Genomic DNA, 12,445 nt, shown 5'->3' with positions numbered 1-12,445 from the left:
ATCATACTATGTCAGAGGGGCACTAAGGGGGCAACATACTATGTCAGGGGGACACTAAGGGGGCATCATACCATGTCAGAAGGGAACTAAGGGGGCATCATACTATGTCAGGGGGGAACTAAGAAGACATCATACTATATCAAGGGGGCACTAAGGGAGCATTATACTATGTCAAAAGGGAACTAAGGGGGCATCATACTATGTCAGGGGCATCATACTATGTCAGGGGAGCACTAAGGGAGCATCATACTATGTCAGGGGGACACTAAGGGGGCATCATACTATGTCAGGGGCATCATACTATGTCAGAGGGCACTAAGGGGCATCATACTACATCAGGAGGGAACTAAGGGGGCATCAAACTATGTCTGGTGGCACTAAGGGGGCATCATACTATGTCAGGGGGACACTAAGGGAGCATCATACTATGTCAGGGGGACACTAAGGGGGCATCATACTATGTCAGGGGGCACTAAGGGGGCATCATACTATGTCTGGGGGCACTAAGGGGTCATCATACTATGTTAGAAGGGAACTAAGGGGGCATCATACTATGTCAGATGGGAACTAGGGGGGCATCATGCTATGTCAGGGGGACACTAAGGGGGCATCATACTATGTCAGGGGGAACTAAGGGGGCATCATACTATGTCAGAGGGGCACTAAGGGGGCATTATACTATGGCAGCAGGGCACTAAGAATACATCATACTATGTCAGGGGGGCACTAAGGGAGCATCATACTATGTCAAAAGGGAACTGAGGTGGCATCATACTATGTCGGGGGGGGGGGGGGGGGCATCATACTATGTCAGGGGAGCACCAAGGGGGCATCATACTATGTCAGGGGGCTCTTAGGGGGCATCATACTATGTCAGAGGGGCACTAAGGGGGCATCATACTATGTCAAAAGGGAACTAAGGGGGCATCATACTATGTCAGGGGGGGCAAAGGGGGCATCATACTATGTCAGGGGCATCATACTATGTCAGGGGGACACTAAGAGGGCATCATACTACGTCAGGAGGGAACTAAGGGGGCATCATACTATGTCTGGGGGACATTAAGGGAGCATCATACTATGTCTGGGGCACTAAGGGGGCATCATACTATGTCAGGGGGGCACTAAGGGGGCATCATACTATGTCAGGGGGACACTAAGGGGGCGTCATACTATGTCAGGGGGAACTAAGGGGGCATCATACTATGTCTGGGGGCACTAAGGGGGCATCATACTATGTCAGGGGGACATTAAGGGGCATCATACTATGTCTGGGGCACTAAGGGGGCATCATACTATGTCAGGGGGACACTAAGGGAGCATCATACTATGTCAGGGGGGCATTAAGGGGGCATCATACTATGTCTGGGGGCACTAAGGGGGCATCATACTATGTCTGGGGGCACTAAGGGGGCATCATACTATGTCTGGGGGCACTAAGGGGGCATCATACTATGTCGGGGGACACTAAGGGAGCATCATACTATGTCAGGGGGGCACTAAGGGGGCATCATACTATGTCAGGGGGGCACTAAGGGGGCATCATACTATGTCTGGGGGCACTAAGGGGGCATCATACTATGTCAGGGGGCTCTTAGGGGGCATCATACTATGTCAGAGGGGCACTAAGGGGGCATCATACTATGTCAAAAGGGAACTAAGGGGGCATCATACTATGTCAGGGGGGGCAAAGGGGGCATCATACTATGTCAGGGGCATCATACTATGTCAGGGGAGCACTAAGAGGGCATCATACTATGTCAGGGGGCACTAAGGGGGCATTATACTACGTCAGGAGGGAACTAAGGGGGCATCATACTATGTCTGGGGGACATTAAGGGAGCATCATACTATGTCTGGGGGCACTAAGGGGGCATCATACTATGTTAGGGGGACATTAAGGGGCATCATACTATGTCTGGGGCACTAAGGGGGCATCATACTATGTCAGGGGGGCACTAAGGGGGCATTATACTATGTCAGGGGGCACTAACGGGGCATCATACTATGTCTGGGGGCACTAAGGGGGCATCATACTATGTCAGGGCAGCATTATTACAGTGTTGGGGCACGAAGGGAACTCGTCTGAATTCGCTATGTGTAGATAGGAATTGATGGACTTAGAGACAAGGTTTAGTGTAAAAAATTTGCCATGGTGCGCGACTGATGTAATCCTTCCGTGGGTTTTTCACAAGTTGCGGGGTATGATGGTCGGGGCCGCCATATAGTCCAGAAAGATGCTTGGTGGGGAGGGTTTGAATATAGATGAGGCTGATGAGGGCAGTATATAAGGGATGGTCAGATATAGATGGTAGTAAAAGGGGTTAATAATAAACCTGCCCCAGTCATCCTGAGTGACTACTCACTCACCTCCAGCTGTAGAGGAGCCGTGTGGTGACAGGACCTGTGATGATGTCACTATCATGTGATCAGTCACATGTGTGGGAGGAGTCGGGAATCACATGACCAGCTCTCTGAGTGTACAGGACTATAAAGCCTCTTTCACACGAGCGTGACGGATTAAGTCCGGGTGCGTTCAGTGACACTCGCACCATTTTGCAAGCAAGTTCAGTCAGCTTTGTCTGCGATTGCGTTCAGTTTTTTCCACGCGGATGCAATGCGTTCTTCACTGAAGCCCCATTCACTTCTATGGGGCCAGGGCTGCTCGAAAAATGCAGAATATACAACATGCTGTGTTGTTCTCCAAATGAGGTCTCACTAGTGCTCTGTAGAGCGGCATGAGCACCTCCTTCAAGGAAGGAGTGCGGATGCAATGTGATTTTCATGCATGGTTGCTAAGGAGACGAGGGATGAGTTACCCGGGACCCTATTTACTTTATTAATTTCCCTTATAACATGGTTATCATGGAAAATAATAGCATTCTTAATACAGAATGCTTAGTAAAAGGTCCATTGTGGGGTTAAAAATAAAAATAAATGTAACTCACCTCATCCACTTGATTGCACAGCCGGGCTCGTCTTCTTTCTTCTTCTTCTTACAGGACCTGGCTGGAAAAGGACCTTCGGTGACGTCATCGCGCTTACCACATGGTGACGTCACCGAAGGTCCTTTTCCAGCCAGGTCCTGCAAGAAGAAGAAAGAAAATGAGCCCGGCTGCGGAATCAAGTGGATGAGGTGAGTTAAATTTATTTTTATTTTTAACCCCACAATGAACCTTTTACTTAGCATTCTGTTTGGGTTCGGGTCTGGGTACCACAGTCAGTTTTTATCACGCGCGTGCAAAACGCATTGCACCCGCGCGATAAAAACTGAACATCGGAACGCAATCGCAGTCAAAACTGACTGCAATTGCGTACCTACTCGCACGATTTTCCCTGATCGCAGACGCAACGCATCCGGACCTAATCCGGACACGCTCGTCTGCAAGGGGCCTAATACATTTTCTTGCAGAGATAGTTGTGTGGCCGGGCGACTCCCTGAGAAGTCAGTGGCTGCCATACCGGCGCTCGACCCCAACACATCGCACACACTGGGGTTAATGTCATACGAAGCAAATTTGTATATTGTGGGAGGAAACCAGAGAACCCGGAGGAAACCCACGCAAACATGGGGAGAACATACAAACTCCATGCAGGTGCTGTCCCTACTCATCTGCCCATGCGGATGTATGCAGCAGAGCTGTGTCTGTGTGTGATGTAGGGTTGCCACCTTTCCCAGCAAAAAATACCGGCCAAGTTAAGCCACACCCCAAAGTTGGTGTGGTTCTGGGGACGTGGCTTAGCATGGGGTGTTAAGTCGCTGTCATACTGTGGTTCCCAGTAATATTAGTGCCTTCATTAGTGCCCCCTAGTAATATTAATTCCCCAATTAGTACTGCCCAGAATTAATATTGCCCCCTTTAGAGCCCCCAATAATATTAATTCCCTCATTAGCACGCCCCTGATTTAATACTGCCCCCATTAGTGCCCCCCAGTAATATTAATGCCACCAATAATAGTAATGCCCCCATTAGTGCACCCCGGATGAGCTCGGATGGAGACTGTGAGTCAGGCCCCTGTGTCCAACATCTGTGTCTGACCACATAAAAGTTCTGGATGACTGGGCAACAATTCCCACGGACACACTTGTTCAGAAGAGCAAAGGGGGCCCCTGACTCAGTATTAATGCCTATGGGTATAGAATAAAAGCTCCTGGAGGTGTAATGTATAGGTGCTCGCCATTTATCAGGCTTCTACCACCTCGTGCCTACCTATTACATGAGATACCAGGTCTGGGCGCAAACTACCTTCAGTAACTAATTTAAACAAAATCTCATCCTTTTTTTTTTCACCCTCTGGTATTTTATGAAATTTCTCTGTGTTTCATATGAGAAGCCTGGATAAGGGCTCATGCACATGAGCGAAAGGGTTCAGTGCCCGTAAACAGCCGGTCCGCAATATACGGACACTGGCCATGTGCACTCCGTGGTGCGGATGCCGACCCCTTGACTTAAATGGGTCCGCGATCCACAAAATACGACCGAGAAACCTATATTTTGTGGAACTGGGGTTTCAGGTCCATGCCTCCACACCGCAAAAAGATAGAACGTGTTTTATCTTTGGCTGCATATTGTGAATCACAGACTCTTTCAAGTCAACAGGTCCGCATCCGCAAACCAAGTGCACACAGCCGGTGCCTGAGCATTGCGGACCACTGTTTGCAGTCCGCAGCACAGGCATCGAGCCAGTACTCTCATGTGCATAAGTCTTAAAGGGAACCGGAATTGTGTGTATAGAGCTGAGGACATGGGCTGCTAGATGGCCGCTAGCACATCCGCAATTCCCAGTCCCCATAGCTCTGTGTGCTTTTATTGTGTAAAAAAAACGATTTGATCGATATGCAAATTAACCTGAGATGAGTCCTGTCCCGGACTCATCGCAGGGTAATTTGCATATGTATCAAATTATTTTTTTTACACAATAAAAGCACACAGAGCTATGGGGACTGGGAATTGCGGATGTGCTAGCGGCCATCTAGCAGCCCATGTCCTCAGCTCTATACACAGGTTCCCTTTAAAGCAGGCATGCTCAATCTGCGGCCCTCCAGCTGTTGCAAAACTACAACTCCCATCATTCCCGGACAGCCTACAGCTATCAGCCTACAGCAGGGCATGGTGGGAGTTGTAGTTTTACAACAGCTGGAGGGCCACAGGTTGAGCATCCCTGCTTTAAAGGATACATTTAGATCCAATGTAGAATAAATGATCCAGGTCTGGGGTTTTTCTCAAGCTGTATCCTTGTTGTATTAACCAATGTTGCTCTCGGGGTTCCTCCAGGAATACAGTGTTTTATACTCTTTTAGGTGCCTGTTTGACAGCAAATAAATCCAAGATACGTGACCTGTCGATATTTTCCAACACCCACTTCTGGATAAAAGCAACACAATCCGGGTCCTAAAATTTCTTTGGAAAGCCAGTAGATCTAATGTTATACCTTTAGGCCCCTTTCACACGGGGCGAGTATTCCGCGCGGGTGCGATGCGTGAGTTGAACGCATTGCACCTGCACTGAATCCTGACCCATTCATCTCTATGGGGCTGTGCACACGAGCGGTGATTTTCACGCATCACTTGTGCGTTGCATGAAAATCGCAGCATGTTCCTCTTTGTGCGTTTTTCACGTAACGCAGGCCCCATAGAAATGAATGGGGTTGCGTGAAAATCGCAAGCATCCGCAAGCAAGTGCGGATGCGATGCGATTTTCACGCACGGTTGCTAGGAGACGATTGGGATGGAGACCTGATCATTATTATTTTCCCTTATAACATGGTTACAAGGGAAAATAATAGCATTCTGAATACAGAATGCATAGTAAAATAGCGCTGGAGGGGTTAAAAAAAATAATAAAAAAATTAAACTCCCCTTAATCCACTTGCTCGCACAGCCGGCATCTCTTCTGACTTCTTTCTTTGCTCTGTGCAGGAACAGGACCTGTGGTGACATCACTCCGGTCATCACATGGTCTGTCACATGATCTTTTACCATGGTGATGGATCATGTGATGGACCATGTGATGACCGGAGTGACGTCACCACAGGTCCTGTTCCTGCACACAGCAAAAAAAAAGACAGAAGAGAAGCCGGCTGTGCGAGCAAGTGGATTAAGGGGAGTTTAATTTTTTTCTTATTTTTTTTTAACCCCTCCAGCGCTATTGTACTATGCATTCTGTATTCAGAATGCTATTATTTTCGCTTATAACCATGTTATAAGGGAAAATAATACAATCTACCCAGCACCTAACCCAAACCCGAACTTCTGTGAAGAAGTTTGGGTTTGGGTACCAAACATGCCGATTTTTCTCACGCGAGTGCAAAACGCATTACAATGTTTTGCACTCGCGCGGAAAAATCGTGCATGTTCCCGCAACGCACCCGCACCTTTTCCCGCAAAGCCCGTGTGAAAGAGGCCTTAGAGCTTTGTCAAAAGACTCTGATTAGTCTTCATCTTATCTGTGAGATCACATCTGTTTTTGTCCTCCTAGGAATCCAGAGACTTTGTGGTCCCTGGCCTCATCTTCCCTTAGAAAGTTTAAGTCCTCCCTCATCCTCCGCACATCTTTTCCTAGGTGGTCCAGTTTCTTATTGCATTTGTTTCCTGCCGTTAGCACCACATTGCTTAGGGAGAGGGGTTTATGGAGCATCTCCACGTGTCAACTTAGAAGGCATCTATCAGGAATACACCTCCTCTGACGAGCAGGCAATTATTGGGAAGAAACCGTTCCTTCCCAATAATTGCCTGCTCATCAGAGAAGGTGAGAGCTGCATGGAGCAATCATCTACATGTATGGGAACAAGCAATCGCTACACAGATCCATCATGAACACAGCACAATCTGCTGACACTGATTTAATGTGCTGCCCATAAATGATGATGAATTCACCTAATGAACAAGTCTTTGCTCATTCATCGGATGATCAGCGGCACAGTTACACGGACCAGTTATCAGAAATGGCCGTTTAAAGAAACGTTTATTCCCAATAATCTGCTTGTGTAAAGGGATCACTATTTATCTCAGAGGCTTCTGTGACAGGGGTGTCCTCCTCCTCTTATCTGCACCCCTTCAACAAATAAGGGCTCATGGTTCGCCGAATTTTTTTGAAAAAATTAGTTTGATCCGATTTTATTTGCGGCGAATCGCGTTAAAAAAAACTGCTATTTCCTGCCTGCAGAGAGCCTTTATAGTGGTGTAGAACACTGTGCCTCGCAGTAACGCACATAGGGAGTCGGCTGTGGTAGTGAAACAATACTGTGAGTCAGTATGACATGCAGATGACAGGCGTCGCTCTTAGAATCACTGCACACTTCACTTATTTGGGCAGTCACGGGGCCAAAACTGACCAAATAACTCAAGTATGAACTCAGCCTTAGGCCTCTTTCACACGGCCGTTTTTCCCCCCTGTTTACGGGCCGTTTTTTGCGTTCCGTAAACGGTCCGTATACGGAACCATTGATTTCAATGGTTCCGCAAAAAAACGGAATGTACTCCGTATGCATTCCGTTTCCGTTTTTCAGTTTTTCCGTTCCGTTAAAAGATAGAACATGTCCTATTATTGCCCGCAAATCACGTTCCGTGGCTCCATTCAAGTCAATGGGTCCGCAAAAAAAACGGAACACATACGGAAATGCATCCGTATGTCTTCCGTTTCCGTTCCGTTTTTTGCTGAACCATCTATTGAAAATGTTTTGTCCAGCCCAATTTTTTCTTTGAATCTACTGTATACTGTATATGCCATACGGAAAAACGGAACGGAAACACAACGGAAACAAAAAACGGAACAACGGATCAGTTTAAAACGGACCGCAAAACACTGAAAAAGCCATACGGTCGTGTGAAAGAGGCCTCCTGCAGACGGCTGTTTTTTTTCCCCGTTTACTGGCCGTTTTTTGCGTTCCGTTTACGGTCCGTATACAGAACCATTCATTTCAATGGTTCCGCAAAAAAAACAGAATGTACTCCGTATGCATTCCGTTTCCGTATTTCCGTTTTTCCGTTCCAACATAGAACATGTCCTATTATTGCCCGCAAATCACGTTCCGTGGCTCCATTCAAGTCAATGGGTCCGCAAAAAAAACTGAACACATACAGAAATGCATCCGTATGTCTTCCGTTTCCGTTCCGTTTTTTGCTGAACCATCCATTGGAAATGTTATGCCCAGACCAATTTTATCTATGTAATTACTGTATACTGTATATGCCATACGGAAAAACGGAACGGAAAAACGGAACAAGAACGGAAACACAACGGAAACAAAAAAAACGGAACAACGGATCTGTGAAAAACGGACCGCAAAACACTGAAAAAGCCATACGGTCGTGTGCAATAGGCCTTACAGGTCGATGTTAGCGCCAAGAAGAAGCGCACTCCTTTTACACCGTCGTCAGCTGATTCCACATAGATGTCTACAGAACTTGTTCTATTAAACGCTTATACAAGTAGAGCCCCCCCGACAGAGTGGAGAAGTGGAGTGTCAGCAGTAAGTGTGTGTTGACGTCACTGATTATTTTTCCCTTCCTCTGATCCGTCAGAACAGTAACCCCCAAAAAACGGATCCTGTTTGTGAAACATCCGCATTTGGTCAATAATCCATCAGTATTGCTAATGCCCAAAAATACAGGAGTGGATCCAAAACAGAGATGACCGAGTCAACTGTTAAAAACCGCTGGGTTGCTGGTGAAGACACGACCGCTAGATGACACCGGGAGCTCAGGCCTCTCGCTGCGACTCCTGATGCCACGGCCCCTTACTCTGCTGCGACCTCTGCCTGCGCCAGAAACTTTTAGGCCTCTGCCACTCCCCGATGCAGGGCCTGGCATTTCTCTGTCTGACATACTGTTAGACCAAATAAAAAAAGGAAATTAAAACACCCCCAAAAAAGTCTGTAATTTTCTCACTGGCAAATAAGCCCTCCCCCCCACTAATACACACAAAAAGGGCCTTTAGAACATATAACTGCACCGCTGAACGGCAAATATATTTCTATTTTGCCACTAATATATGACAAAAAGGGCTGTAATTTCTGCACTTCACCACACAATGGCTAATAAGCCCTTTTGTCCCACTAATACAAGCCACAAAATGCTTTAGAACATATAACTGCACCGCACAAGGGCAAATAAGACGTAGAAATATTTCCCTGTAATAAACCCTGTTAATGGCTGTAACAAACAGCATTTGCACCCGAATAACAAGAACGGTTTGCTGAAATCACAGAGCTGTATAATGACAATGTGGATCCGCAGTCAGTGCAGCAAGGTGTAATAGGATTGTTCCTATTACCCAGGCTGTAACCTCCCCTACTGAACCCTGTTCTACAGAAATGCTGTGGAATGATTCCTCCCTATCCTTTCCCTACACCTTGACTAATATTGTAAATAGTTTTTTTAGCACAATGAAGTCTTTCCTAGCACTGTCCCTCACGCCTGCTGATGTCTCTCCCTGCACTAAGTACACTGGAAAATGGCAGAATCCAGGATGACTGAGGTTATAAATAGGGCTGTGACATCACAGGGCTGGCTGGCTGCTGATTGGCTGCATGCATGGCATTATGGGTGATCCCGCTTTCCCAGAGTTCCTTGCTCCATGTCCTCACACGCGCAGCAGCCATTTTTGGAAAAAATGCAATTCGTTACCACGAAAGTGTGAGGAAATTCGAATCGAATTTTTGCTGAAATTCGGATCGAATTCCACTTCGTCATCTTTGATTTGCTCCTCTCTAGTAATCAATATCAGATTGTCAGGATCTAACTCCCGACAGCCGGTGATCACTAAGAACCAGGACTGCGCGGCTATGTACTGGGAAATGGCTGCGCCTACTTTCTGCCACGTTGCTTGGTTTCTCTACCCATTTCTTATGCAGTTTTTGCCAGTAACCTGTAAAACCTAAAGACAGATTTGCCTGAAGTTCGCTCTCTAGAGATGAGATCATCAGTGCCGCAGCCCCTTTATAGTATACTAAGCACAGCGCCACACCTTGTATAGTGGCCACAACTGGTATCGCAGCTCAGTCCCTTTTTACTTGAACAGGTGCTGCAGAAAGCCCATGGGATCGATGGACTTGACCCTTCACACAGTCATAGGGCGATATGATAAAATCCTGGCTCCTCATAACCACTGTCAGGAGGAGCCACTGCCTACAGATGTATAGCCAGGGGTAGGAGGCCATATTGTAGACATACCTCCTTCCTGAAGTCTCTATGTAGCGGGCATCAGTGTGTGTAACAAAGGACTATTACAAGAGTATATTTTATGCAGATAATAAAGAAAAGCTTATTATAAAAACCTGATTTAAAGGTGATCTGTCAGCAGTTTTGACCATGCTTAACTGCTGACAACACCAGGCAGGGCTTCTTTCACATGGTCAGTACCTGGCCAGTATTTTTCATAACTATTTGTAAGCCAAAACCAGGACTAAATTCTACAGAGATGTTTTTGTGCCTCCGAGTTTTGAACCCCCCCCCCCCCTCCCCGTAAAAGTGGCCTTGGTAAAGTTTTTTATTATCAGGAGTGGTGGGATTAGGAAGTTTGATTCTACCAGGTTCTGTTCCTGCACGTGTCCAGGAGGCGGGGTTTCACTGTGATGTAGCCTCTGCATTCAGCTGCTTTATGGCCCCTCCCTTCTTCTGGTTGGATGCTATAGCTGTCATTCAGGAGGATTTAAAGGGAGTATAAAAAAAAATATTTGATATAGAAATTCAAATCACCCTATATTAAAAATAAACATTTAAAAAATAAAGATAATTTGCATCGCTATGTCCCCAAACACCCGTACTATTATAATATAAAAGTATTTATCCCGTATGATGAATGCCATAACCAAAAAAATCAAAATGACTCATTCGCAATTTTTTCTCAGCCTACGTGTGTGATCCGTGGCCGTATTGCGGCCCGCAATACACGGCCACAGTTCCGTGTGCATTCCGCATCACGGATGCGGACCCATTCACTTCAATGGGTCCGCAAATCCGGATTTGCGGAACGGCCGCATGGAACGGGACCCCTCGGAAGCACATGTCCTATCTTTTTGCGGAATGGGCGGATCGCGGACCCATTAAAGTGAATGGGTCCGCGATCCGATGCGGCTGACCTACGGCCGGCGATCGTGCATTGCGACCCGCTATTTGCTGGCCGCTGCACGGGCACGGGTCACACACGTTCGTGTGAACTCGGCCTTAGGGCTCATGCACACGACCGTGTGCCCTCCAAGACATACGGTCCGTGAGCGGGCCATATGTCCCAGAGCGGCATACATCGTGCACACGGGAGCGCACAGCATCATAGGTTACAATGATGCTGTGCGCGTCGGGGCGCCCGCGGGACTATTGTCCTGCACTCATATGATCATATGAGTGCAGGACAGTAGCCCCGCGGGCGGCCGGATGCGCACAGTATCATTGTAACCTATGATGCTGTGCGCTCCCGTGTGCACGATGTATGCCGCTCCTGGACATATGGCCCGCTCACGGACCGTATGTCTTGGAGGGCACACGGTCGTGTGCATGAGCCCTAATCTGCCCATGCCCAATAAAAATTGAACCAAAAGTGATCAAAATAGCATACACACCTCTAAATGGTATCAGTAAAAACAATCGTCCTGCAAAAAATGACCCCTCAAACTGATCTGTAGACAAAAATATATTTAAAAAAAGTTACTGAGGTCAGAATAAATGAAAAGAACAAAAATTGTGTTTGTTTTTCAAAGATTTTTAAAAAAAAAATATTAAAACACATGTGGTATCACTGTAACGTGTAATGGTACTGACTCGGAGAACGAAGGGAACCGGTCAGTTTTACCGCATAGGGAATGTTGTAGAGATAAAACCCATAAAACTGTGGCGGAATTGCATTATTTGCATTTTTTTTCTAGCTTCCCCACTACATTGCATCCATTAGAAAGTACAACTTGTTCTGCAAAAAAACAAGTCCTCATCCGACCATGTGAACAAAAAAAAAATATATAACTGCAAAGGCAAGGAGTGAAAAAGGAAACGCAAAAATTGAAAATCGCTTAAAGTGGTATAAAGTTATTGGCTCTGTCTATTCTTGTGATCTGTAGGACCCCCACTGATAGGATTTACAGAACACCCCTTTAAGGTGGTTACATTATTGTTTCTAGCTTCCCACCACATTAAGTGGAATATGAAATGGCGCAGTTAAAAAATAAAATGAAACATCCGAAGTCGATTCGCATAAAACTTTGTTTCAATACTGTACGGAGCGAGCAGTATTACAATGTGTTGGCTCTGGTGAGCCGAAGTTATTATAATTGATTTATGCTGTAAAAAAACTTTTCCCGAACTCGGGTTCGGTTCCAAGGTACCACTCACAACGTACAATACTTATGCGAATCGACTTCGGATGTTTCATCCGAAGTAAATTCGCTCATTCCTAATCCTGACACATGACTTCAGCTCATCCAGCACAGCAGAGTCCTGTATGCGCAGAGAGAT

The 12,445-nt window shown here is 46.5% G+C and overlaps 1 protein-coding gene across 1 annotated transcript in view; it reads right to left on the bottom strand.

Moving 5' to 3' along the window:
* LOC120992104 (zinc finger protein 436-like) overlaps positions 1-12,445 on the bottom strand; it is a 442,874-nt gene that overhangs the window by 175,817 nt on the left and 254,612 nt on the right. The window lies entirely within an intron of this gene.

This window comes from Bufo bufo, chromosome 2 (genome assembly GCF_905171765.1).
Source record: "Bufo bufo chromosome 2, aBufBuf1.1, whole genome shotgun sequence".
In the NCBI taxonomy this organism is placed as follows: Eukaryota; Metazoa; Chordata; class Amphibia; order Anura; family Bufonidae; genus Bufo; species Bufo bufo.
The sequence above is the reverse complement of the archived record's forward strand: the minus strand, read 5'-3'. Positions and strand labels throughout refer to the sequence as shown.